The 26954-nt window shown below is 44.1% G+C and overlaps 1 protein-coding gene across 3 annotated transcripts in view; it reads right to left on the reverse strand.

The window, feature by feature from the left end:
* The window catches only part of PAK6 (p21 (RAC1) activated kinase 6), an 85323-nt gene extending 68340 nt beyond the window's left edge, over positions 1 to 16983 (reverse strand). The window contains exons 1-3 of one of the 3 annotated variants that reach the window (XM_027870149.1): positions 16895 to 16983; positions 16096 to 16187; positions 13823 to 13936 (exon numbers count right to left, since the gene is read on the reverse strand). The gene's annotated coding sequence lies outside the window, so the exon portion shown is untranslated. Of the gene's footprint in view, positions 1 to 13822; positions 13937 to 16095; positions 16299 to 16894 lie in introns of those variants that run through there. The other 2 variants (XM_027870151.1, XM_027870150.1) reach the window with 2 other exon arrangements.
* Between the last annotated feature and the right edge of the window lie 9971 nt (positions 16984 to 26954).

The following is a 26954-nucleotide window of genomic DNA, read 5'->3' on the forward strand; positions in this document are numbered from 1 at the left end:
TATTCCTCCCCAGTTATATGGGAAAGCACTTTGTAAACTATAAATCACTATACAAATAGGCGGGGCTGTTGTTGTTATCCTCATGAGTTCATAACTCAAGCTTTTTTTCACTACCATTCTCTTCTTCATTAGCTGACATTACTCATAGGCACGGATAGACAAGGGCATCATTTTTTGCTCCAGGCCATGTGCCACCCTCGGAGTGCCCTTTGCCCTTCTGGACAGGTGGCCTGGGAGCCCTTAGGCACCGCCTAGTGGCTCCAGATTTCCCCAGGAAGACCCTGAGTGGTTTGACCCTGGGTTTGAAAAGGACATGAAGACACCCTCAAGAGAGGGTGCTCCTCCCCACTGAGTCCTGAAAATCACTCAGTCAGGTGGGCAGCCGTTGGATGGCTCCTTCTGGTGGCAATGGGGTGGGGTACAAACACCTGCTGGACTTAGGGAAATGCATCAGTGACAATCAGAACGTACTGTGTCTCTGTACACACTCAGAACCCCAGAACATTAGAGCTGGAAGGGACCTTGGAGATCATTTTACAGATGAGGAACCTGAGGCCCACGGAGGTAAAATATTTTTTTCAGGATCATAACTTTAGAGTTCATAGAATCATAGCAGTGAATAAACCACTAGGCCTTGAGTCAAGAAGACCTGAGTTCAAATCCAGCCTCAGACACTTACTAGCTATGTGACCCTGGGCAAGCCACTTCACCTTGTTTGCCTCAGTTTCCTCATCTGTAAAATGAGCTGGAGAAGAAAATGGCAAACCACTCCAGTATTTTTTCCAAGAAAACCCCAAAAGGCGTCAGGAAGAGTCGGACACAACTGAAAGGACTGAACAACAATAACAAGAATCATAAATTTGGAGATGGAAGGGACTTTAGAAGCCATCTAGTTCAACCCTTTACAGATTGGGAAACTGAGGCCCAAAAAAGGTGAACTGGCTTTTCCAGGGTGATAGGGTCATAGATTTAGAGGTCATAAGATCATCAATTCAGAGCCAGAAGTGATCTCAGAGGCCATCTAACCCAAACCTTTAGTTTTACAGATGAGGAAACTGAGGCTCAGGAAAGTCAAGTAGCTAGCCTAAGGCCAAACAGGTACTTAGGTATAAGAAGTGGGATTTGAACCCAAGTCCTTCCCTCCAGAGCCAGGGCTCTCTAGTTAATAGCATAGCCAGAATTAGAACCTGGATCATCAGTGCTCTTTCCAAACATGTGTCTGTGATGTTTGGTTGTTACTGAGTCATTTCAGTTGTATTTGACTCTCTGTGACCCCATTAGGGGTTTTCTTGGCAGAAATCCTGAAGGGGTTTGCCATTTCCTTCTCCAGGTCATTTGACAGATGAGGAAACTGAGGCAGGCAGGGTTAAATGACTTGTTCAGGGTCACACAGCTAGCAACTGTCTGAGGCCACATTTGACCTCAGGAAGATGAGTCTTCCTGACTCCAGGACTGGCACTCTGTGCACTGTGGCACCACCTAGCTGCAGTAATAAATTGTTGCCTACCATAAGAAAGCACTCAATACCTTTTGTTCAGTACAGTATAGCAGAAGTCAGCCCACATGGGTGTTGGTCCTAGCTCTGCTGTGAGATCTTGGGCAAGTCATTGTCTTCACTGTACCTGTTTCATCATTTGATAAATTTAGCCAGCATTTATTAGGTACCTTGTATGTGCCTGGCACTGGATATGCAGAGACAAAGATGAAACAGTTGGGGTAGCTGTAGAAACATGCTCTTGGAGAGAAGTTCAATACCTTGCCCAGGGTCATACAGCTAGTAAATATCTGAGGCAGGATTCAAACCCAGATCTTCCTGCCTCCAAGTCTAGCCTTTTGCTTTCTGTACCACCTCTAGACCTTCATTAGATCATAAATCTAAAACCGGAAGGGACCTTGGAAGCCAGCTAATGCAACCCCCTCATTTTACAAGTGAGGAAACTGAGGCTCAGAATGAATGAGTAACTTGTCCATAGTCACGTGAGTGCTAAGCATCAAATATAGGATTTGAACTCAGGTCCCTTAACTCCAGAGTCAGCATTTTAGACTGTATGGTCTTCCCCCACCCCTAAAGAAAGTAAGCTCCATAAACTAAGGGACTATTTTCTCTTTTGTCTTTGTGTCTCCAGCTCTAGCACAGTACTAGGTATCCAGTAGGCACTAAATAAATGCTTATTGCTAAAATGATTGACTCCACTGGATTACTCTGAAGGTCTCTTTCAAGTCTAATATTCTTTTTCTTTTCTTTTTGGTGAGGCAATTGGGGTTCAGTGACTTGCCTAGGATCACACAGCTAGTAAATGTCAAGTGTCTGAGCCTGGATTTGAACTCAGGTCCTCCTGGCTCCAAGGCCAGAGCTCTATCCACTGCCCCACCTAGCTGCCCCTTCAGGTCTAATATTCTATATTTTATGATGATTCCAGACAATTTCAATGAAAACAAATTCATCTCTGAGCTGATTCTTCTTCCTTTGAACTTTCCCCTACCAACCTGGGAAACACCATAGTCAAACTCAGGCACAGCCTCAGTTTTCTCTCTACCTGGCTGGTCTGTGTCTATGAAGACCTCAAAAGGGAACTTATTTTGAAGAGAAAAGAAAATGGAAGGTGGAAAAGTTCACAGTCGGGAGCCAGCAATCTAGAAACCGGTCCTTCCAGTTTTAACCCCACAGCTGCTGCAGGCTGTCAGCCGGAAGCAAAGGCGAACGGGAGCAGGGTGACAGGTCTGTTCTTATTCCCCTCCTGTAGATTGCTTTAGAAGCTGGACTGGCTGGCCCAACCGGGTCAAGAGATTGGAAAACACCAGCTGACCTTCATGGATGAACCCCTGGATTCCAGACTGCCAGATTCACTTCCTGGGGGCATCAGTAGGACTTCTTCTCTCCGGCTGTTTCCCAGGCTGGTCAGCAGCACTTGATACCCTTCGGGTGTCAGAGGGGGAACAGAGTCTCCTTCTTTCTTGCTTCCCTTACCCAGAGACACATTTAACCTGAATTTCCTGCCAGGCTCATCTCAAGCATCGCCTTCCACGCGAGGTCTTTCCTGCTTCTCCTACTCAATTGTCAGTCCCCTCCTCACCTCTTCTCCCTCATCCCTAACATTACAGGAAGCAACAAGATAGAAGATAGGATACAGCTCTGGACTTGGAGTAAGGAAGACCTCAGTTCAAATTCTGCCTCAGACGTTGTTTGTCCTTCGTCCTCAAAGAGGACCGTTGACATCAGGGGTGATGTCTTGGATTGATTTAAGTGCAAAGTCTTCAGTCTCACTCTCTCTTCCCGAGTCATTGAAGTCCAGAGGTAGGACAAGAGTCAAGAAAATGAAGACAAAGTGCTTGGTCAGGCATTTGGTTTCAGCCACCTTCATATGGCCTTTGGAACAAATTGTTCTCATCCGCCCATTCCTCAGGGAAAGTTTTCACATATTTGGGATAGACATCTCCCTAACTCTCCGATGGTTACCCTCACCCTGCTTTAGCTCATCTGCCAGGATGGTTGACCGAGGTGTGGGCTGCTGCGCACGCCACAGCTTCTTAGAGCAGCAGGTGAGAGCTGGGTGACAGGTGGACGCCAAAGGTGGATGTGCAGCCTGACAAGGGCTTGACAAGCCCTGATACCGGAGGTGCTCATCCTCCCCAAACAGCCCATGCACCTCCCCTCAGACATTTAGTAGCTGTGTGACCCTTGGCAAGTCATTTACCCTCAGTTACTCCATCTGTGAAATGGGGATAATCATGGCACTCACCTCACAGGGCTGTTGTGAGGATCAAATGGCGTATGTGTGAAATGTTTTAAAAACTTTAAATCACTACATGATGTGAGCTGCTGTTATTACGTTGTAATTACTTATCTCCATCTGTGCTGTTTCCCCACAATAGACCGTAAGCCCCTTGAGGGCAGGCAGGCACTATTTCCCTTCTGTTTTTGAATCCTCAGCTCCTACCTAGCACACTGCCTGGCTCAGAGTACACACTTAATAAGCGCCTTTTTGAATGAATGAACCCACAGGCACAAAGCCAGTGACCATGCACAAAAAAAAAAAACAAAAAAAAACAAAAAAAAAAACAAAAACAGACGATCAATTAGGCAGCACAGATGTCTCGGAGGCACTGATTGAGACAGGAAGCTTCACTACCAAGAACCTCCAGGTGAACCATATCATATAATCCTCATTTTTCATCTCTAAGCACTTGGACCTCTGCACCTGCTCTGGAGTCCATCCTCTGATTGTACAGAAAATGCCACCTGCCCTGGGAGCCCCTTTAACTGGGCTAACTTCACCTCTCATCCTGTTTCTAACAACAGCTTTCTCATCCTAATTCTCAGCAAAACAACACTGCTCCAGAGGAAATAAAAAGCATAAGTGTGTTCCGATCTAGATTTCTTTTTCCCCAAAAGGATTCTGAGAAGCAGCATGGGTGTAGAAGGCAGAGAGCTGGTTGTGAAGCCAGGAAGTCCTGGGTTCAAATCTCCCTACTGGCTATGTGATTTTAGACAAATCACATAACCTCTTGGTATTCCAAGAAGCCTCTTTAACTCAAAGATGCTGACCTACCTTGATAAAGGGAATTTCCTCAACTTCCAGTTTCCTAACCAAAGAAATCCCAGATCAATTAATTAATCAACTCTCACTTATTAGCCGCCTGCTAGGTGCTAGGGAGACAAGAGAGAAGAATGAAAAAGTCCCTGGTTGAAAAGAGCTTACATTTTAATAGAGGAGATGACAAAAACGTGACGTGAAAATAAAACACGTATGAGGTAGTAGCTAGCAGCTGGGAGGAATCAGGAAAGGCTTCATGCAGAAAATGGTGCTAACAGGATCATAAGAGCTAGAGGTAGACCATGGAAACCATCAGGTCCTACCTTCTGGCTTTATAGACAAGTGCTGCACCTGAATTCCAATCCAGCCTCAGGTACTGACTTGCTGCGTGACTCTGAGCAAGTCACTAACACTGTCTGCCTCAGTTTCCTCAACTGTAAAACAGGGAATAATATTAGCACCTAACTCCCAGGGTTGTTGTGAGGATCAGAAGAGGTAATATTTATAAAGCATTTTAGAAACCTTAAAGTGCTGTCTAAATGCCAGCTATTATTATTAATGCAGAAACTGAGGCCCTGAGAAGTGTAAGTGACCTACTCAAGGTCACATAAGGAAGCAAGTATCAGATAGAGAAGTTGTTCCCCAGATCTTCTCACTCCAGAACCAGTGCTTTGTTTTGTTTTGTTTTTTCATTGTACCAGACTGGGTCCTCCCAGCTTGCCTACCCTGAGAAGCTAGTTTCCACAGGCTATGCTTGGATGATTCTGGAAACTGCAGATATTTCTATGTTAACCACTGTGCTGATCCATAAATCATAAACTGCTGCTGAAGCTACCCAGCCTTTGTTAACCCGGGAGCTGAGCTTTTTTGTTTTTGTTTTTGAAGTGTTCACAAACTGTCAAGTCAATAGGCAGGCAGCAAAGCATTGTTTATAGTCAGCTTTACTTGTCATTCTATGTCACTTAAATAAAAGGGACTCTGTCTTAGGGAAGGGTGGAACCCAAACCAGGCCTCAAGCCTCCCAGGGTCCCTGCTTTACCCATGAGGTCTATTCATCTACACTTATTTCCCCGGTCTTTGAAGGAGAAAGCCGCTCAAGAAGAGCTCCTCCCTGTTCAACTGATCTGACAGGCTCCTCCTGAGCCTCAGAGGAATCCCCTGGAGATTGTGAAAAGAAGAGAGTCCCAGGCAGCTAACGCTGAACCAATAAAATGCAGCGTTGGCAAAATTATAACCAGGATTGCTTTCCTTCCTCAGCTTTTTGAAAAAGGATCGAGTGGCAAATTGGGTATCCAGAAAAAATAACAACAAACTGAATGCTGTGTGAAGACGATGACCAGACTTGACCCCAAAGAAGAGAGGAGAAAATGAAGGGGCAGCTATGCGGCACAGGGGGCTGAGCGCCAGTCCTGGAGTCAAAAGGACCTGCGTTCAAATCCTGCCTCAGACACTTACTAGCTGTGTACCTCTACAAAGAGGAAATGTAATCCTCCCTTCTTGGAAGATGATGGGTAAGGAAGGTAGAGAATACTGTCAGGCCCAGGGGATGGGTTGGTTAGTTTTGCTGAACAGTTCCACGCTACCTCCCCTCTTTCTTTTTTATTTTTTGTTGAAGGGGCATGGCTCAATAGGGAGGGAAGGCTGGAGAAATAATGAGGTTATTAAAAAAGATTTCAATAAGAATTAAAACCCAAAAAGCAAGTACCAAATCTTCCTGGGACACAGTTCCTCAAATTCTGAGGTGCCTGCTATAGTAAGAAGAATGAAAGGTACCCATTGCCTCTGAAGAGAAGCCGAGAGCCCAGCTTGCCCGGCCCCTCTGTGCAACTAGTGCCATGCAGGGTCCCTTCTCTGATCCGTCACCAACACCCGGGGCACCTCGGTGGTGTGCTTTTGCTACCACTCCTGTTGGGCAGCCTGATAGCACCCTGACCACAAGGGTCAACAACACAGATGGGAGAAATCCCACTACCTTCCACAAGGCGAGGGTCTTAGAAAACGGCCTCCTTTCTCTGGGCAGGATTCAGTATCTCATGGTCTGGCTATTTGGGGTGCTAGCACCCTTCATGAGGCCCACGAGCTTGAAGTCACCCAGGAATCACACCTGAATCTTGAGCTGCTATTCATAAGGTTTCCCCAGCCCCCATTACTGATGGTGAAAATATTCAGCATTGACCTGCTGTGTCGTTTCGTGTGTATGTGTGTGCACACATGTGCCTGTGCGTGTACACCACGTGTGTGCATGTTTGTATATGTGTGTATTGGGGGGCATACTGAAGGCAGGAACTTCTTAGCTCAGAATATGGCACATGGTACAGGGGAAAGAGTACTGGATTTTGAGTCAGAGGACCTGGCTTCCTGGGTCATGGATTTAGCAGTGGAAGGGACCTTCTAGGTCATCCTCATTTGATAGTCGATCAGAGAGGTTCAGCGACTGCTCGTGGTCACACAGGTAGAAACTGGCAGGGCCAGCATTTGAACCTGCATCTTTTGCATCTACACCATATTACCTGCATCCTGTCCTGCTCCTGTGTAATCTTGGGCAAGCCAACTTGGACATAACTTGCTGTTATTCTTTCTGGATACCCAATCTGCCACTTGATCCCTTCTCAAAAAGCTGAGGAAGCAAAGCAATCCTGGTTATAATTTTGCCAACGCTGCATTTTATTGGTTCAGTGTTAGCTGCCTGGGACTCTCTCCTTTTCACAATCTCCAGGGAATTCCTCTGAGGCTCAGGAGGAGCCTGTCGGATCAGTTGAACAGGGAGGAGCTCTTCTTGAGCGGCTTTCTCCTTCAAAGACCGGGGAAATAAGTGTAGATGAATAGACCTCATGGGTAAAGCAGGGACCCTGGGAGGCTTGAGGCCTGGTTTGGGTTCCACCCTTGTCCAATCTTGGACATGGCAACCGGGGGCAGTAGGTGGTGCAGCTGGGCCTGGAGTCGGGAAAACCTGAATTCAAATCTGCCTTCAGACACTTTACTAGCTGTGAGACTCCAAGTAGATCACTTTACTTCTTTCTTCCTCAGTTTCCTCAACTATGAAATAAGGCTAATAATAGAACCTACCTCTCAGAGTTGTTGTAAGGATTTAATAAGACGTTTGTAAAGTGCTTAACAAAGCTCTTGGTATACCGTAGGTGTTTAATAAGTGCTGGTTCCCTTCCTTCCTTCCTGGGCCTCAGCTTCCTCAGCTGTAAAATGAGGGCTTGGGCTAGCTGATCTCTAAGGTACTTTTTAACTCTAAATCCTCAGATTCCATTTATAATCAGCTGCCCATTAGGTTGTCTTTCTGTTTATTTTCAGGTTGTGCCCAAGGTCCTCTCCCTGGCCAGCAGAGCTCAGCGGCATTCCAACCAGTCTGACAACATAACAAGCTCGAGAGTCCACACTCAGCCCTGTTCTGACACATTGCTGAGAATGACACTGTCTATAGTTGCAGGATTTATTAAAGCCTCTAGGCGCCTTAGGGGAAGGACCTTCTGCTCTCCACCTGCCTCCTCCCCATCCTTAACAATGTCTTCCCTGTCCTTGCTTCCTGGCATGACTCTCGTGCCCTGCCTGTCTGCTCTCTCTGCTTGGCACTGCCCTCCCATGGCTGTTCCTTTCCCCGCTGCCGGGCCCTGTCCAGCAGCCACTCTACCCATCTGCTCTCTGCCTGGCGGGGTCTGGCTGCTGCTCAGCTTGTCCTGCTGATGCCTGGCACTCCAAGCTACTGCTGCTTGGTCTACCTGCTGGTATCCAGCTGTTCCCCAGTGGCTGCCCGGCCTCGTATGCTTGGAATTGGCATTTCATCTGCCCATAGAGAAAATTCTCAGGGTTGGAGTCACCTTTCAAGAGTCAGCATGCTGGAAGTAACCTCGCTACCTGGGCATTTCCTTCATTGCGGGGCCAAAAGCCTTGAGTCACAGACATCATAGCTGGGGACCTGCTTGCCTTGGAACAAGGGGGAGAGATGTGTTTCTGAGCTCCCTTTCTCAGCAGCTATTCCACACCTGGAATCATAGGAGTACTGAGTTATAGCTGGACGGGAACATAGAAGCCATTTAGGCAGCTGGGTCTTGGGTAGAGGCTTGGCCATGGAGATGGGAAGGCCTAACCTTACATCCTGCCCCAGATACTTCCTAGCGGTTGGGCAAGTCATTTGATTTCTCTCACCTCAGTTTCCTCATCTGTAAAACAGTTCATGAGGGCCCCTAGCCCGTAGGATTATATGAGGAGCAAATGAGATGCCACGCAAAGTACTTTGCAAACCTTAAATGCTCTAGTCATGTTTGTTACTACTGTTACCGAATCTAACTCCTTCATTTTATAAAGAAGGAAAGTGAGGTACAGAGACGAGATGGTGATTTAACCAAAGCCACACTGGTAGTGAGGAGTGGATGTTTGAAAGGGTTCAGCTTGGTTTGTATCTTTGCAGTATGACCATTGACACACGTATGTGAACTGGAACTTGAGGGCATCACTCTTTCCTTTGACTTCCTCAACACTGACCTCTCCTGGGTCTCCTCTTACCTGTCTGACCAATCCTCACCTTCCTTCGCTGGATTATCAGCCAATTCCTGCCCCCTTAGCCCGGGTGGCTCTTAGGACCTCTTCTTTGTCTTTCTCTCTCTCCTTCAGTGAGCTTATTCTCCAGTGGGTTCTAGTGTTATCAGTATGGAGATGATTCATGGGTCTATACCTCTAGCCTTTGCTTCTCTCCCGAGCTCTGGGTCTACAAGGCCTGCTGGACATCTCCTCCTGCACGTCTTGTAGGTATCTCAAACTCAATAAATCTAAAAATCTACCAACATAGATCAGCATCTTCTCTGCATTGGATGGTCTTAGAGAATTGAGAAGTCAAGTGACTTGTCCAGGGTCATACAGCCAGTCTATATCAAAAGTAGGACTTGAAAGTAGGTCTTTCTGCCTCTAAAGAGAAATCTCTAGGGGAGAGAGCACTAGCTAGGGGGATCAGAGAGTATTTAATGAAGAAGATGGCACTTGAGCAGAGTAAAGACAGACAAGGATTCTAAGATGTGGAACTAGGGAGGGAGCACCTTCTAGGCATGGGAGATAACTTCTGTAAATTCATAGGGAAGATGAATGGTCAAGTTCAGGGAAATAACAGTAGTCTAGTTTGGTTGGAATATTGACTTTGGTAAGGAGGGCAACCGAGTGGTGCAGTGGATATAGCACTAGGCCAGGAGTCAGGAAGACTCATCTTCTTGAGTTCAAATCTGGCCTCAGACACTTCTTAGCTGTGTGACCCTGGGCAAGTCCCTTAACCCTGTTTTCCTCAGTCTCTTCATCTGTCAAATGAGCTGGAGAAGGAAATGGCAAACTATTTCACTATCTCTGCCAAGAAAATCGCAAATGGAGTTAGTCACAAAGAGTCAGACATGACTGAAAGGACTAAACAACAACAATATTGCTAGAGGAAATTCCCCCAGCCATGAGTTCCCTATACCCATGAAATCACAGGTCCAGCCCCCATCCCTATCCAATGCTTATTTTTGAACTTAGGATCACAGATTTAGTTCTGGAAGGGATGGTACCCCCTCATTTTATAGATGAGGAAACTGAAAGAAGTGAAATTACTTACCCAAGGCCATGCAGCTAATAAGTGGCAGAGCTTAGATTTGAACCTAGGTCCTTGGACCCCAAATCCATAACTTTCCACAGTATCATGCTGCCCATGTTGTTTCTCCCTTCCCCGCCCCTAAGGTACAGATTCCCTGACAACAAGGACAGTTTCATTTTTGTCTTTTTATTTTTCCAAACTTAGCCCAGTGCCTGGCCCGTATCAAGTGCCTAATAAATGTTCATTGAATTGAATTGACTCATCCCTTCCAGCCCCCTCATTTTATGACGAGGAAATTGAGACTCAGAGAGGGAGACTATTTAACGCCACAAAATGAGTTAGTGGCATGGCCAGAAATAGAATTCAGGTCTCCTTCCAGTTCACTAAGGTTGCCTCTCCTGAATTGATGATGTCATTTTGGTCCTCTTTGAGTATGAAGGAACCTCCCAAAGAACTCGGAAAGAACCTATCTGACCAGAGGAATCCACACAGGCCCTGGTTCCCATTCTAGTGTGACATCCTGCTACTGCAGAAACTTTAGCAGATGGAAATAAGCCTGGCTCATTGTGACCAGGCAGCTCCATAGACCTGGCACAATGCTCTGTGGTATCATAATCTTCTTCCACATTGGAAAAATGGACATCAGGACTCACTGGCATTGCTGGAGAAAGTCCTCTTTGCCAAAGTGGCCTCTTGCCTAATTCTGGCTGTTATGGGCATCAGTCATCCAGATTTTTTGTATCTCTAAGCTTAGCAGAGTGCCTGGCACATAGTAGGTGCTTGTAATGTGCTTAGAGTCTGACTGATTGACTGATAGACTCCCCAGGGCCTTTTTCTAGGATCAGAGTATAGGAGTAGAGGGAAGGGTGAATATCCCACCAGGAAAAACCGATCTCACCCTCCAAGTCTAGCTCTCCCATGATGATCCCAAGGAGTGCTGCTGGACTTGGATTCAGGGCACCTAGGTTGGAAACCTGGCTTTGATAACTCATGGTCATTGGATCTTGGATAGAACTGACATTGGAAATCAACAAGTACAACTCCCTCATTTCACAGATGAGGATACAGCTCCAGAGAAGTTAAATGACACGAGTAGAATCACAAAGCTAATACAGGAGAGGGGACTAGAACCCAGGTCTTCAGCTTTTTCTAGCACAGGTCTGACCATATTTGCTCCCTTTCCCCCTCCAACTCGGTAAATCCCAGTTGATCCGATTACTTCTGAAATTAAATGCAAATTTCTTTGTTTGGTATTCTAGATCGGGGGTGGGGAACCTGAGGCCTCGAGGCCGTATGTGGCCCTCTAGGTCCTCAAGTGCGGCCCTTTGACCGAATCCAAACTTCACAGAACAAATCCCCTTAATAAAAGGATTTGTTCTGTAAAACTTGGACTCAGTCAAAAGGCCTCACCCAAGGACCTAGAAGGCCACACATGGCCTCAAGGCCCCAGGCTCCCCAGTCCAGTAGATCTTCACAATCTGGCCCCACCCTACCTTTCTTGCATTCATACACATCACTCTCCTCCCTGAGCATTGAGATCTGGCCAAGTCGATATCTTGCTGTTCCCCACACACAACTTTCCATCTCTGCGTCTGTGTCTTCACCCAGACCCCATGCTGGAAATGGACTCCTTCCCCATCTCTGCCTTTAAGACTCCTTACTTTCCATCAAAGCTCCACACAGAAGCTACCTCCTAAATGAGGCTTTCTCTATCACCCCAGCAGCTGGTGAGTCCCACCCACCAAAATTATCTCATATTTATTTCGTAGATTCTTTCATGTGTCCATGTTGTTTTCCCTATAGAAGCTAAGATCTTTCAGTTCAGAGACTATTTCATTCATGTAGCTGTATCACCTTTTATTGGCACTTAATAAATGTCTGATGATTAATTGACTGATCCATAGCCAAACACTTTTTAAGCACCTATTTTGGATCGTAAGCAAGTTGTTTTGACACTCAGATCCCCAATTTCCTCATCTGTAAAACGGGAATGAATTTGTTCTATCTACTTCATAAGCTTGTCACAAAAAAAAGTACTTTGTAAACTATGGAGTACTATGGATGAATGAATGAAAAACATTTATTAAACAGTTGCTTTGTGCCAAGCTTTGTGCTAAGCCCTGGAATACAAAGAGAAAAGCAAGATTGTTCTTGCCCTCTGGGAGCTTGCATTTAGGAAATAAACCCTAAACCATCATAAGCACTAGAACCCTGGTTCTAGATCCTATCCCTGGAGTTCTTGGGCTGAGCTGAGGAGCCGACTTCCCCAGCAAGTTTCCCTGGCCCTTAGTGGTAGGATGTGTGGACCCTAAGCAAGAACACTGTACCCAGGTATTTTAGACCCAGGACAGATAATGATGATGACGGCATTGCTGTAGCCTCACTCCTCTGCTGAGCTCCAAACACTTTGTAAACATGAGCTCATTGGTGCTTACAAAACCCCTGGGAGAATCGAGGGTCATTAACACAACGTCAGAGACAAAGCCAGAGGCACAGATAGGGATGGGATATGCTCAAATTCCCACTGCAGTGTGGACTAGAACCCAGGTATCCAGCCTCCCAGCACAGCGCAATATTAATTAGGTCAAGCTGCCTCCCTTGCGTATCCCAGCAGGCTCAGGATTGAGGGAGAAACACTTATCTCCAGAGAGGGACAGATGGGGACCTATCAGGGAGGGGGAAATGCTTTACCTGCCCCAAAGGGGAGCATTTCTATAAAGGGACCAGATGCTGTCTGCTTTGGCATAGCAGGAACAAGAAAGCTAGCCCAAGAAAAATGGGAACCAGCTTTTATCCCCTGGAATTCTCTGGCTCCTGCCTGGTTTCCAAGATGCTACAAAGATCCCTTTAATTATAGAACATTAGCATCAGAAGAGATTTTCAGGGTTATATAGTGTCCCGTTTGTATCCCCTGAGTTTTACAAGGGAGGAAACTGAGGCCCAAAGTGGTTAAGTGACTTGCCCAAGGTCACAAAGCCAGCTCAGGGAAGAATCTGAGTAGAATCCTGACCCCTATTCTCTTCCAGGCTCTTTCCATTATCTTGCTTTTGTATTTCTATCCCAGGGTGTAGCATGATGCTTGGTACTTTGTAAGTCCATTAATTAGCCAATTAATCACCAAGCATTTATTAAGTACTGATTATGGGCCTGGCATTCCAGATACAACAGCATAAATGAAATAGACTCTGAACAGGAAGAGCTTACATTCTATAAGGAAGCCAACATGGCCATATAAGTGGTTACTAAATGCCTTTCCCGGTGCACCTTGATCAGTAGACCCTATCTAGTGCCTTTCAGTTCCCAAACACCTGAGCACTTGGGAAGCACCCAACTTCCCTCGAATCCTACGGCTCACCCCTCAGCTGGGGGCTGGGATCAAATCCGCATCCCAACTCAGAAACCCACAGGTATGGGAAGGCTGAAGCCACTGGGACTGGTGGCTTTCAAGGGTTAAGAGGGCGCTGTCAGATCTTGCCCTTTCAAGTTTAGGACTGAGAGGCCGGTTCTGATTGGCCGAGGTTTAAACCCAAGCTTGGAAAGGGAGTGGCAGGGAGCCAAGTAAATATAGTAGCTGAGTCCAAGCTCCGGAGTCCAGGATCCTGCAGGGATCTCTCTCTAATCTCTCCAGAAGGGCTTTTCTTCCTAGCCTGGATGTGGAGGAGGCTGGACCACTGTGCCTCCTGCCCCTGGATCCAGGATGCCAAGTTCCTGGAGGAAAGCTTACCTGGGACACTGTCCGATTGGGTTCTCTTGGCTCCTTCCTTTCTCAGCAGCTGGGGCCCTTACAGCTCTCTGTCTGCAGGCTGCTGCATGTCTCCAACCCAGGAAACAGCCCTCCCTTCAGGCAAAAGAAAAAGAAAAAAAAAAAGAATCTCAGTCCTTTCCTTTCCCAGCTTCTTTCTAAAGCTCCTGGTTTGCTGTCATCCTGTTTCCATATGCATATCCTCCCTCCAGCTGCTTACTCACCGGCACTAGCTTTCTGCCAGCTGCTGTGGAGGAGGGCAGGAAGGGGATTGGCGCCCCCTCTCTCCCTGGCACATGCCGGGGTAGCTACCTTGGGGGCTGAATACTCTGACAGCAGGTAGAGGGCAGAAATTTTGCTCACTGCTAGACCTAATAAAGTTCTGAGCTCTTACTCTCAGGTGAGAACAATGGCTCCCTAGCTGGGGGATATAGTAAGTGAGAGATGTTCCTTGGGACCCCAGTGATTGCATGATGCTAGTGTGATTGGTGAGAGGATAAGATTAGGTGCCGACCAACACTCAGAGTCAAGATTCCAGGTGAGAAAATGTGTGTGTGTGTTTTTTCCAGGTGCCTTAGACTGAACATGTCCAGTGAAAGTACCTAGTGCACTGTTTACCCCTGTGAGGAGCATACCATGGGGCATCCCACATTAATGCTCTCAGCTGGAAAAATGCTGTCCTGAGCTGCTATAAACTTGAGAACAGTTCAATAGCCCTTTAGACCCAGAATGAGGCTGGGCCCTGGGAAGGCAGGTGGTTTGGGGTTTTTGTTTTGTGTTTTTTTCTCTATAATACTGACCAAGTCTAGGGCAGCACAGTGAAAAGGGCAGGCTTTGGAGGGAGAAGTTGTTATTGTTGTTTAGTCGTGACCCCATTTGAGGTTTTCTTGGCAAAGATGCTGGTGTGATTTGTCATTTATTTCTTGTTCATTTTACAGTTGAGGAAACTGAGGCAAACAGGGTTAAGTGAATTGCCCAGGGTCACACAGTTAGTTTCTGAGGCTGAATTTGAACTCAGGTCATCCTGACTCCAGGCCTGGTACTCTATCCACTGTGCCACTTAGCTGTCCTGGAGTGAGATGGTCCAGGTTCAAATCCTGCCTACTTGTGCAGTTTTAGCCAAGCCTCAGCTTCCAATGAATCTCAGTTTCCTCCTCTGTAAAATGAGGAAGTTGATCTAGATGACCACTAAGGTCCCCTAAGAGAGGTAGCATGGAGTATCTGATAGGGCACTGAAATTAATATTCAGATAGACCTGGGTTCAAATCCCATCTCAGACACTTAATAGCTGTGTGACCCTGTAGGCAAGTCATTTAACTTCTTGATGCCCTGTAAAATGAGGAGGTTGGATTCAAGGGCCCCTAAGGTCCCCTCCAGCTCTAAATCTAACTCTGTCACCCTATTATCCTTCCAGCTTTAAATCCCTGACCCTGTAATCTTGGTAGAAGCCATCCACCCAGAGCCATACTGGCCTCTTACATTGTCTTCCACTGTTATTCCCAAAGACCTGTGATATCCCAGGGTGTATTGGGATAGAACCCTCATGGAGGACCCCATTATTTCACCTGAGCAACCTGCTGCCCTTGGCAATTCCCCACACCTGCCTAGACCAGGCCAAGATAGTCTAGCCCCTTCTAGACAAATGCTTCTCATGATATTAGTTGGCATTTATATAGCACTTTAAAGTTTTGCAAAGATATATATAGATATAGATTGATAGATATGAATCTCTCTCTTTCTCTCCCTCTCCCTTCTCTCCTCTCTCTCTCTCTCCCTTCTCTCCTCTCTCTCCCTATGTGTGTGTATCCACACCCCACTCCCCACCCCCATCTTCCAGAAATGGGTGCTCTCTTCTCACACCCCTGGTTGTTGTGAGGGAATATTTATATACCCTCACATGTATATACCCCATGAGGTATCATCTACCCATTTTGCAGATAAAGAGACTGGAGCTCAGAGCGGCTGACTTGCCCACGGCCATACAGCAAGTATGCAACTGAGGCAGTTTTCAAATCTGAGTCTTCCTGACTCTAAGCCCAGCACCCTATACCCAATACCACACTGCCTCTCTCCACAGAATCCGGTTCATAGGAGAAACAGTCCATCGGAAAAGGAGATGAAACCTGAGCTGGTTGCCAGATCGGGTGAAGACTGTCCTGCTTTTCCCAGAATTAGAATTAATGAAATCCACACACCCCGCCCCCTCCCCTTCTCCTGGCAGCTTTCAAAGGGACAGAAAGAGAAAGTCACCATACCTGCTTGTTCTCTTCTGACCAGAGACACCTCAGGGCCACACAGCACGTCCGGAACCACCGGCCCAGAAAAGCCCCACTGGTTATTGCATCCTCTTAGTACCCAAGGGGGAAGGAGGGCGGGAAGAAGGGGAGAGCTGAGATAATCGCTCCAAGTTTCCCAAGCGAAAAAATCAAATCGAATTAAGAATAAAAAACGGAGGCACATAACCTAGGCGTGAGTCAGTCCCAGTTCCCTTGCTTAGTCACCTGGATTGCACGTTAGGGATGGGAAAGAGAACGCCCTGCCCCCCACCTCCCCCCAGCCTCCCTCCTTCTCCTTCCCGCTTTTGACTTAAAAAAGGGACAGCGGCTGAAGAGCTAAGGCTTCACAAAGCCCTCGTCTCAGACCCCCAAAGCTCTCCAGCCGACCAAGGCTGCCGCCTGCTCGAGTCCCCATCGCGGCTCTCCCCATGCTTCCCCAGAGCACCCAGGCACCGTTGGCTCTCTCAGTTAAATCATCGGGCTCGTTTAGGGGGCAACGAGGCTCTCCAACGTTGCTTGGCAATTTCGATATCGTCGGGAGTTGCCATGGGGAGAATGGTGATGTCATTGACACAAAAAACCCCACTGAATTTACAAATATGCCGGGGCTGGAGCTATTTATAAAGAGCCCGTGTGTTTAATTAATTGATTTATTTTAAACCCCTCTCCCTTTCTTTATTGGGGGAGGGAAGGGAGGGCTCCCTTGCCCGTAGACTCCACACCCCACTCCCCACCCCCACTGCCAGCCTCCAGAAATGGGCGCTCGTGTCTTACACACCTGGCTCTTTGGCGCTGCCCGGTTTAGACTTCGCTGGATGCAATCCGGAGAGCTTGGCTTGAACTCCTCTCACTGGTTTATTGTGGGTTTTCCCCACGAAGTGGCAAGAGGTGGAGCTCCAGGTAGGCTGGGAATCAGGTAGTCTGGGGTTCTATCCTCAGCTCTATCAAGGATGAGAAACTGGTCACTCCGCCCCTCTGTTTCTGAATTCATGGGTCAGGACACGTGTGATAAAGTGCCCTGAGACCCTTAATTGGAAAGGGAGTAACCTCTGGGCCTCAGTTTCCTCATCTGTAAAATGTATTAAAAAAAAATCTGTAAAATATTTCCTCATCATAAAAAAGGAGATAACACTAAGATCCTTTCTAGCTCTGTGACCCGAAATGTACATAGTCTGTATTTTAGAAGCCAACCTGTTTATCATACGATTGCCAGGAGGACGTTCAGAAACCACCATTTTATAGATGAGAAAACTGAAACCCAGGGAGATTAAGTGACATGCTCAAAGTCAGACAACATCAGAGGCAGGATTTGAATCTAGATCTTCTCCCTCTGGAGTCAGTGATCATTCCATTATGCCACAGTGCCTTCCTCTAATGACACCTTCCTTCAACATCATCCCACTCCCTAACTATAGGATATCCCAAGATTCTAGCTTTGGTTCTTGCTCTCTCTCTCTCTCTCTCTCTCTCTCTCTCTCTCTCTCTCTCTTTCTGTCTGTCTCTCTCCCTCCCTCTCTTAAAACAAAACAAAACCAACACATCATTTCAAATGGCATTACAAGAGAAAGAGTATTAACTTTGGAGCCTGAGGACCTCGGTTCAAATGTTACCCCTGGCACCTGTGACTGTGTGACCTCCAGCAAGTCACTTAATCTCCCTGGCCTCAGTTTCCTGAACTGTAAAAAGAGGGAGTTGTACTGGACGGCCATTGAAGTCTCTTCTAGCTCTACATCCACGAGCCTATGAAAATTAACCTATAATCTCCCCCCCCAACCCTTAAATCTTCTCCTTGAGATTTCCTAGCTCTGTGGAGAATCCCACTAACCCCCCAGGATTTTGACTTCAGTGGCATCCTTGATTTTTTCTTCTTCCTCGCCTTCATATCCAATCAGTTATTGAGTTTGGTGGATTCTGCCTCTATGACATTTCCCGTGCCCCTCCCCTCACATGGCCCCTACCCTAGAGTTCAAGCTTTGATTGTCTCTCACTTAAGCTTCTCTACTAACTTCCCAACTAGTCTCTCCCAGCTTCTTGCCTCTCTACCTTCTCCATGCTGTCTTCAACACAAGGGCCAAAATCATCTTCCTAAAGCTCAGGTCTGACTGGGTAATTCCACTGCTGAGAAGCCTTCAGTGACTCCCCATTATTTCCAAGATAAAACAGAGACTCCTCAGCCCGGCATTTAAGGTTTTCTGCTATCTGGCCTCACTCCATTTCTCTTCATACACTCTGCATGCCATCCAAGCTAAACCAATGACTATTCCCAGAACTAGATATCCCATCTCTCAATTCCAAACGTTTGCTCAGGAGTGCAACCTTCCATCTCTCAGAATCCTTATTTTTCTTTGAAACAACTCAGGAGTCTCCTCTTTCATAAAGCCTTTCTGGATCTCCACGTTGTTAGTTGGTTTTTCCCTTGCTTCTCAAATTATCTTGCTTTTTCTCTTCTGCCTGTGTAGAATTCAAACAGAATACCAGTAGAATGAATACAAGCTCCATGAGGTGAGGGACTGTCTGTCTTTTGTCTTTGTTTCTGAGCAGCATGCTTTGCACATAGTAGGTGCTTCATAAGTGTGTTCTTTGCTGTGGGCTTCAAGAATTTCCTTTATTTTGGTAAATCTGCACCTCCAGTCTCTGTCTCTCATTCCGGAGGCAGTGACTCCACATTTCCTGCCTGGTGGACTTTTCCATTTGGATGTTTCGTCAACTGAGAAGGCAGTGTATTTAAAATAGAACTCATCTTCCCCACCAAAGCCAGCTCCCTTTCCCAACCTCCCCATTTCCATTATTGGCCCTTTTATTCTCTTCCTAGTTTTCAAAGCTTGAAGACTCAAAGCCATCTTTGACTCCTTTTCATTTACACCTTATATCCAAGCAATCAACAACTCTGTTTGATTCTTTCTTCAAATTGTCTCTTGAATTTATTTTTCTTCATTTCTGCTGCGTTCTCATCACACACATGGTCTATCCTGACTGCCTCCCAGCACTCACCATAGGCATTCCTTGTTCCAGTCTCTCCTCCAATCTTATGAACTCACTCCCAGGAGGAATCTCCCTAAAATATCATTTTTATGATTTTACTCCCCCACTTAAGATTCCACAATATTTCCCTATTGCATATTGCACTGAATCAAAATCCTTCTACCTAGTTTTAAAGATCCTTTATGACATAAGGGGTTCCCCTTTTCCATTTTCCTCACTGGCCCACCCTTTCCTTCCCAGCCCCAGACTGACTCTCCCAAAGTTTGATATCTAGGTCCCCCCTCTTTCTGTTCTGTCTTCTCCAACCATCATATTCCTACATCCATTGCGGCCCACCCCCCTCTACTCTGACTCCTGGGATTAGGAGAGATGAGAAGTCAGAGACTTCAGGTGCTCAGGCTGAGCTCTCTAGGAAATAGGTTTCTACCACCTCGGGGCAAAACTGCCCTTCCTTGGCAGCTTGCTTTTTGCACCATGCCCAGCACGTGGCTCCCTGATTCCTTTATCATATCCAGACACAAATAACACTGGAAAATACATCCATACATATATATACACACACATACACATGTATATGTATGTATGCATGTATTTCATTAGTTGTTCCAGACAGCTGAATTTAATATTTCTTTCATAGCCCAAGGCACTTTTTCCAAAGCTAGGGACAGGGAGGATGTTGCTAACGTTTACTGACTGGTCAGTTGACAGGGCCCAATCCACCACTACTTGGTTCTGCCCTTCCCTCTGGAGACAAAATATTTTTCTCCATGGTGGAGGCAGGGGATGGAAGGAAGTAGACATTTTGGTTATAGTTGAAATAAATCTCTTTTGATCTTACCCAGTGAAATTAATTCAAATCTTCATAAATAATCAACAAGCATTTATTAAGTACCTACTGTGTGCCAGACACCATTCTAGACCTTGAGGATGCAAATACAATAAATTGAACAGTACTCACAAGAAGCTCACATTAACAAGATATACAAGAAGATATAATGGAGGGAATAAGGACATATGTAAATATATATAGAATAAATACAAAGATAATAAATCACAAAGAAATACTAGATCCCCAAAGCCTTTATATAAATACTACTGAGTTTTTTGCCCTGGTCCATTGATGTAATAATAATAATAATAACTAGAATTTATATAGCACTTTAAGACTTGCAAAACCTTTTACAAATATCGTCTCTTTGATGTGATGTGTTGTCTTTGAAATCTTAGATGAATAAGTTTACTATACTAACCAATGTGAGGCCAGTGGATCACAGTAGAAAAAGTCCTGGATTTGATGTCAGGGGACTTGGGTTCAAATCCTTGCCTTGCCACTTATTAGCAATATGAGCAAAGTCAGGAATGTAACCCAAGTCTTCTGACTGCAAATCTATGGTCATGGGGATCTTTTTTTTTTAAAAAAATAAATGTTTATTGATATCTTTTTTTTACATCGCATAATTTCCTCCTCTCTCTCCTCTCCATTCCAAAGAGCCATTCTTTGTAACAAATAATTTTTCTTAAGAAAAAGAAGAAAAAAATTAGCAAAAATGAGCAATACAAAGACAAACATCTGACAGCGTATGCAATGATCCATACCCAGGGACCTCCACCTCTGCTAAGGGGAGGTGGCTTTTTACATCTCTTCTTTGGAGCCATGCTTGTTCTTTGTAATTTTGACCATTCATTTTCAATAGGCTCTTTTTTTTACTGTCCCCCAAGTATTGGCATTTGCCACAAAGCATATGTGGTACATGTGCTTTGTAGCAAAGAAAGGACACCCAGGTCTCTGATGCATGCTACCCTTTGACCCAGTAATAGCACTTCTAGGGCTGTATCCCAAAGAGATCATACAAATGGGAAAAGGACCCACATGTACAAAAACATTTATAGTAGCTCTTTTTGTAGTGGCCAAGAATTGGAAATTGAGGAGATGCCCATCAATTGGGGAATGACTGAACAAGTTGTGATATATGAATGTAATGAAATATTATTGTGCTGTAAGAAATGATGAATAGGGTGACTTCAGAAAAACCTGAAAAGACTTATATGATCTGATGCTGAGTGAAGTGAGCAGAGCTAGGAGAACACTGTACATAGTAACAGCCACATTGTGCGATTACTAATATCGATAGTCTTAACCCTTCTCAGCAATACAAGGATCTAAGGCATCTCCAAAGGCCTCATGATGGAAAATGCTATCCACATCCAAAGAAAGAACTATGGAGTTTGAATGCAGATCGAAGCATACTATTTGCTATTTTTTTTTCTTGTTGTGTTTTGTTTCCTCTTTCTGGTGGCTCCTCCTATTGGTTCTAATTCTTCCTTACAACATCACTAATGTGAAAATATGTTTAATAGGAATGTATATGTATAGCCTATATCAGATTCCATGCTGTCTTGGGGAGGGGGGGGGGAAGGAGGAGGAGAAAAATTTAAGACTCAAAAACTTACAGAAGTGGTTATTGATAAATCAAAATAAATTAAATAAATAAATAAGAGTCACTTCTTAGGTCACAAAGGTCGGATTCTCAAAGCAGTACTTATTTTGATCTCCATTCAGTTCCTACTTCTTGCTATAACTTTAGGTGATCTATAAGGTCCTATCAAATTAGATAATTTTTAAAAAATTTTATTTTTAACATTTTTATTTAAAGTTATAAGTTCCAAATTCTCTCCCTCCCCTCCCCCTTCCCTGAGACAGTGAATAATCAGATATAGGCTATACATGTGGAATTGTGTAAAATATGTCCATATTAGTCATTTTGTACAAGAAGACTTGAATAAAAGGAAAAGTGAAAGAAAGTGCTGTATTTAGTCAATATCAGTTCTTTCTCTGGAGGTGGAGAGTATGCTTTATCATCATTCTTTTGGGACTGTCTTAGATCATTGTATTGCTGAAAACAGCTAAGTCATTCATAGTTCTTCATCGAACAATATCGATGTTGCTGTATACAATGTTCTCCTAGTTCTGTTCACTTCGCTATGCATCAGTTCATATATGTCTTTCCAGGTTTTTCTGAAATCATCCTGCTTGTCATTTCTTACAGCACAATAATATTCCATTACAATCATATACCACAGCTTGTTTATCCATCCCCTAACTGATGAACATCCCTTCAATTTCTAATTCTTAGCTACCACAAAAAGAGCTGCTATAAATATTTTTGTACAAATAAGTCCTTTTCCTTTTTTTTTGGATGTCTTTGGTATAGAGACCTAGCAGTGGTATTACTGGATCAAAGGGTATGCACAGTTTTATAGCCTTTGGACATAGTTCCAAATTGCTCTCCAGAATGGTTGGATCAGTTCACAATTCCAACAACAGTGCATCAGTGTCCCAGTTTTCCCACATCCCCTCCCACATCCAACATTTTCCTTTTTTGTCGTATTAGCCAAGCTGATAGGTTTGAGGTGGTACCTCAGAGTTGTTTTAATTGATATTTCTCTAAGAAACAGTGATGTAGAGCATTTTTTCACATGACTATAGGTAGCTTTGATTTTTTTTGTCTGAAAACTGCCTGTTCATATCCTTTGACCATTTATCAATTGGTGAATGACTTACATTTTTATAAATTTGACTCAGTTCTCTACATAGCTGAGAAACGAGACCTTTATCAAAGATTCTTGTTGCAAAAAATTTCCCCCAGTTTTCTGCTTTCCTTATAATTTTGGTTGCATTGATTTTATTTGTACAAAAACTTTTTAATTTTTATATAATCAAAGTGGTCTATTTTACATTTTCTAGTGCTCTCCATATCTTCTTTGTTTCTAAATTCTTCACTTATCCATAAATCTGACAGATAAACTATTCTGTGCTTTCCTAATTTGCTTATGGTATCACCTTTTGCATGTAAATCATGTATCCATTTGGCCTTATCTTGGTATACAGTGTGAGATGTTGGTCTATATCTAGTTTCTGACATATTGTTTTCCAGTTTTCCTAGCAGTTTTTGTCAAGTAATGAGTTTTTGTTCCAAAAGCTTGGATTTTGGGGTTTATCATATACTAGATTACTATGGTCATTTAGTATAAGGTAGTTTGTACCTAATCTATTCCACCGCTCCACCACTCTGTTTCTTAGCCAGTACTAGATTGTTTTGATAATTACCACTTTATAATACAATTTGAGATCTGGTATGGCTAGACTACCTTCTTTGCATTTTTTTTTCATTGATTCCCTTGAAGTCCTTGAGCTTTTGTTATTCCAGATAAATTTTGTAATTATTTTTTCTTGCTCTATAAAATAATTTTTGGTAGTTTGATTGGTATGGCACTGAATAAATAGATTAATTTAGGTAGAATTGTCTTTTTATTATAGTGTCTCAGCCTAGCCATAAGCAATTAATATTTTTCCAGTTATTTGGATCTGACTTTATTTGTGTGAAAAGCGTTTTATAGCTGTGTTCATATAGTCCTGGGCTTGTCATGGCAAGTAGACTCCCAAGTATTTTATATTGTCTACAGTTACTTTAAATGGAATTTCTCTTTTTATCTCTTGCTGCTGGACTTTGTTGGTAATATATAGAAATGTTGATGATTTATGTGGGTTTATTTTGTATCCTGCAACTTTGCTAAAGTTGTTAGTAATTTCAAGTAATTTTTTTAGTCAATTCTCTAGGATTTTTCTAAGTATAACATCATATCATCTGCAAAGAGTGATAGTTTTGTTTCCTCATTGCCTATTCTCATTTCTTTAATTTATTTTTCTTCTCTTATTGCTATAGCTAACATTTCTAGTACCATGTTAAATAATAGAGGTGATAATGGCATCCTTGCTTCACCCCTGATTGTATTGGGAAGGCTTCTAGCTTATCCCCATTACAGATAACGCTTGCTGATGGTTTTAGATACTACTTCTTTTAAAGTAAGCTCCATTTATTCCTATGATCTCTAGTGTTTTTAATAGGAAAGGCTGCTGGATTTTGTTAAATGCTTTTTCTGCATCTATTGAGATAATCATATGATTTGTTGGTTTTGTTATTGATATGATCAATTATGCTGATAGCTTTCCTGCCAAGACTTGCAGCAACATAAATGATTGACCACGAAATTATTCCCATTTCTAGTGGATAGAGTGGTGGGCCTGGATTCAGAAAGACCCAAGTTCAAATCCAATCTCAGACATTTACTAGCTATATGATCCAGACAATTCACTTAACCGCTGCCTGCCTCAGTTTCCTCATCTGTAAAATGAGGATAATAACCACATGTACCTCTCAGGGTTGTTGTGAGGATCAAATAAGAGAATATTTGTAAAGTGCTTAGCCTGCTAGTAAGTGCTATATATAATATACATACATATAGCAAGTACTATATATACAAATGTTAGCTATTATTTTTATTATTTTATTATTATTATTATTATTATTTTATTATTATTTTTATCTTATTAAAGTCTTTCACCTTACTTTTTCTATACTTATAAGTGGCAATAGGCTTAGATTCTCAAAAACGTTTATTTTATCTGAGCCATTTTATAACCTTTGGATGATAGAGGCAAGGTCTGGTCCAGATATCCCGATTGCTAAAGAAAGTTGTATATTGACACTTTCCTATTGCATTTGAAATTAGGCATGGGAAATGGAAGGGAGGTGTAAAAGTAAGGTATATTTCATTCATCAATCTAGAAAACGTGAAAAATTCCAAGTCTTTCCATTTTTTAAGGGAAAAACAAAGTTTGAGGTGGGGGGAGGGAAGGAGAGAAGGCTTTTTATTTTTGTTTCTAAATTTTGGGGGGGGGGCAGGCCTTTAAAGCTCTACTTCAAGCAGCTTTTCCTTTGGTGATGGAGATCTTGTCCAGGTGATTTCTGCAAAGTCAGGTTGTGAGTAGGAACTCTGCGATTGGGGGCAGGAGGGAGGATGGGGGAGCTTTTTCAATTGTTCTGTTCTCTGGAATGACTCCTGTACTCGGACTGACTATCCTTGCCCATGAATTCACCTACCTGTCTAGGAAGAAATAAGTAGATTCTCCTTTCCCCCAGGGCAGCCTCAGAAAGAAAGGAAAGAATTAGATTTGATGGACATATGTTCACCACTGGATGTCTGTCAAAGTCAAAAGTCTCCATAAGAGATTCTCAACCAGGGACATCCATGTAGATCAGGCATTCCCCAAGGCTTTGCTCAGCCCATACCAACGTAATGAAAATCTGTGCCAGAGGCAAAGATGCTTCCCCTCACATCTGGAATTTCCTTCCCCTTGTGGTAGGTGAGGCAGCTGTCAAATCTAGTCAACAAACATTTATTAAGCACCTACTATGTACCAGGCACTGTGCAAAGCTCTGGAACTACAAAGAAGGGCACTTCTCCAAGGTGCTCACAATCTAATCAGAGATACAAGATGTGAGAGACTATGCGCAAACAAGCTATATACAGGATAAATTTGAGATAACCAACCAAGGAAAGGCAGGAGCATTAAGGGGGACTGGGAACAGCTTCATGTAGAAGATGGGATTTTATTTGGAACTTGAAGGAAGCCGGGGATTGGAGGGGAGGAGGTAGAGCATTCCAGGCACGGGGAAGAGCTGATGAAAATTCCTATAGTTAGGAGATGGAGCGCCATGTGTTCAAGGAACAGCAGAGTCTGGATTGCATAGTACATGGAGGGAAATAATGTGGAAGAAGACTAGGAAGATAAAAAAGGGCCAGGTTATAAAGGGCTTTGAATGCCGAATGGAGGATTTTATACTTGAACCTGGAGGAAGTAGGGAACCACTATAATTTATTGAATAAGGGATTGGGGAAGTAACAAGATCAGATCTTGGTTTATTAAGATAGATTTGACAGCGGAATGGAAGATGGGCTTGAGGCAGGGAGACCAACCAGAAGATTCTTGCAATAGTCTTTGCGTGGCAAAGATTTCCTGGGAGGCAGACAAGACCCTCTTTCGGTGTTTGTATTGGACTGGAGGAAGGACAGCCCCATTTAGATGTAGTGCAGTGAGAACAGGAAGCTCAATCCCAAAGCCAGGCATAGCCACTTACCTGCTCCTCTTTGCCTCAGCTTACCAGGTAAGAGAATGAGGCAGAGGCAAATGAATTTTGGGGTGGAGGAAAGCGTCAAGGATGACAGTGAAACAAAGGATCCTCTTCACAGTTACCGCCTCCTTCCAAGTTGTCCCCCAGTGGAATGGCCTGCCGGAGAAGTGGAGGACTCCTCGTCCTTGGAGCTCCTCAGGAGGAGAACTGATGACCATGTGTCGTGGATGTTACAGTGGGGATTCCTTTCATATATGTGCTGGACTAGACTGTCTTCTAAATCTTAAAATTGTGGGATTCTGTGAGTTTTCCCTTCAGGGATAACTCTTTTAAAGTTTTTCAGTGAGATTAGAATTTCTCTGAGAGAGGATCATAGAATTAGAACTGAAAGGAACCTTAGAGGTTTATTAATCCAACCCCCTTATTTTACAGATTAGGAAGCTGAGGCTCAGAGAGTTTAAATTATTTGTCCAAGGTCACACAGATACTGTCAGAGGAGAGGAATTTGAACTGAGGTCCTCTGACCAAATCTAACCCTCTTTTCATTTCACCATGCTAATCTCACCATTTTCTAAGAACTTCTGGGTGAAAAGGGGCAGAGGGCATGTGGAATGATGATTACATTTAGGGAATTTTCACAAGGTGTAGATAAGCGGGGGCAGCTGGGTGGCACAGTGGATAGAGCACTGCCCTGAAGTCAGGAGGACCTGAGTTCAAATCCGACCTCAGATCAAAACACTTGACACTTAGTAGCTGTGTGACCCTGGGCAAGTCACTTAACCCCAATTGCCTTTAAAAAAAAAAAAGGGTGTAGATGAGTAGAAGGTATTGAGATGGGGAACTCAGATAAGTTTTTGCTTCATTTGCAGCTGGGAACAGTGA

The sequence above is a fragment of the Vombatus ursinus genome, unplaced genomic scaffold (genome assembly GCF_900497805.2).
Source record: "Vombatus ursinus unplaced genomic scaffold, bare-nosed wombat genome assembly UNPS02014794.1, whole genome shotgun sequence".
Taxonomy (NCBI): Eukaryota; Metazoa; Chordata; class Mammalia; order Diprotodontia; family Vombatidae; genus Vombatus; species Vombatus ursinus.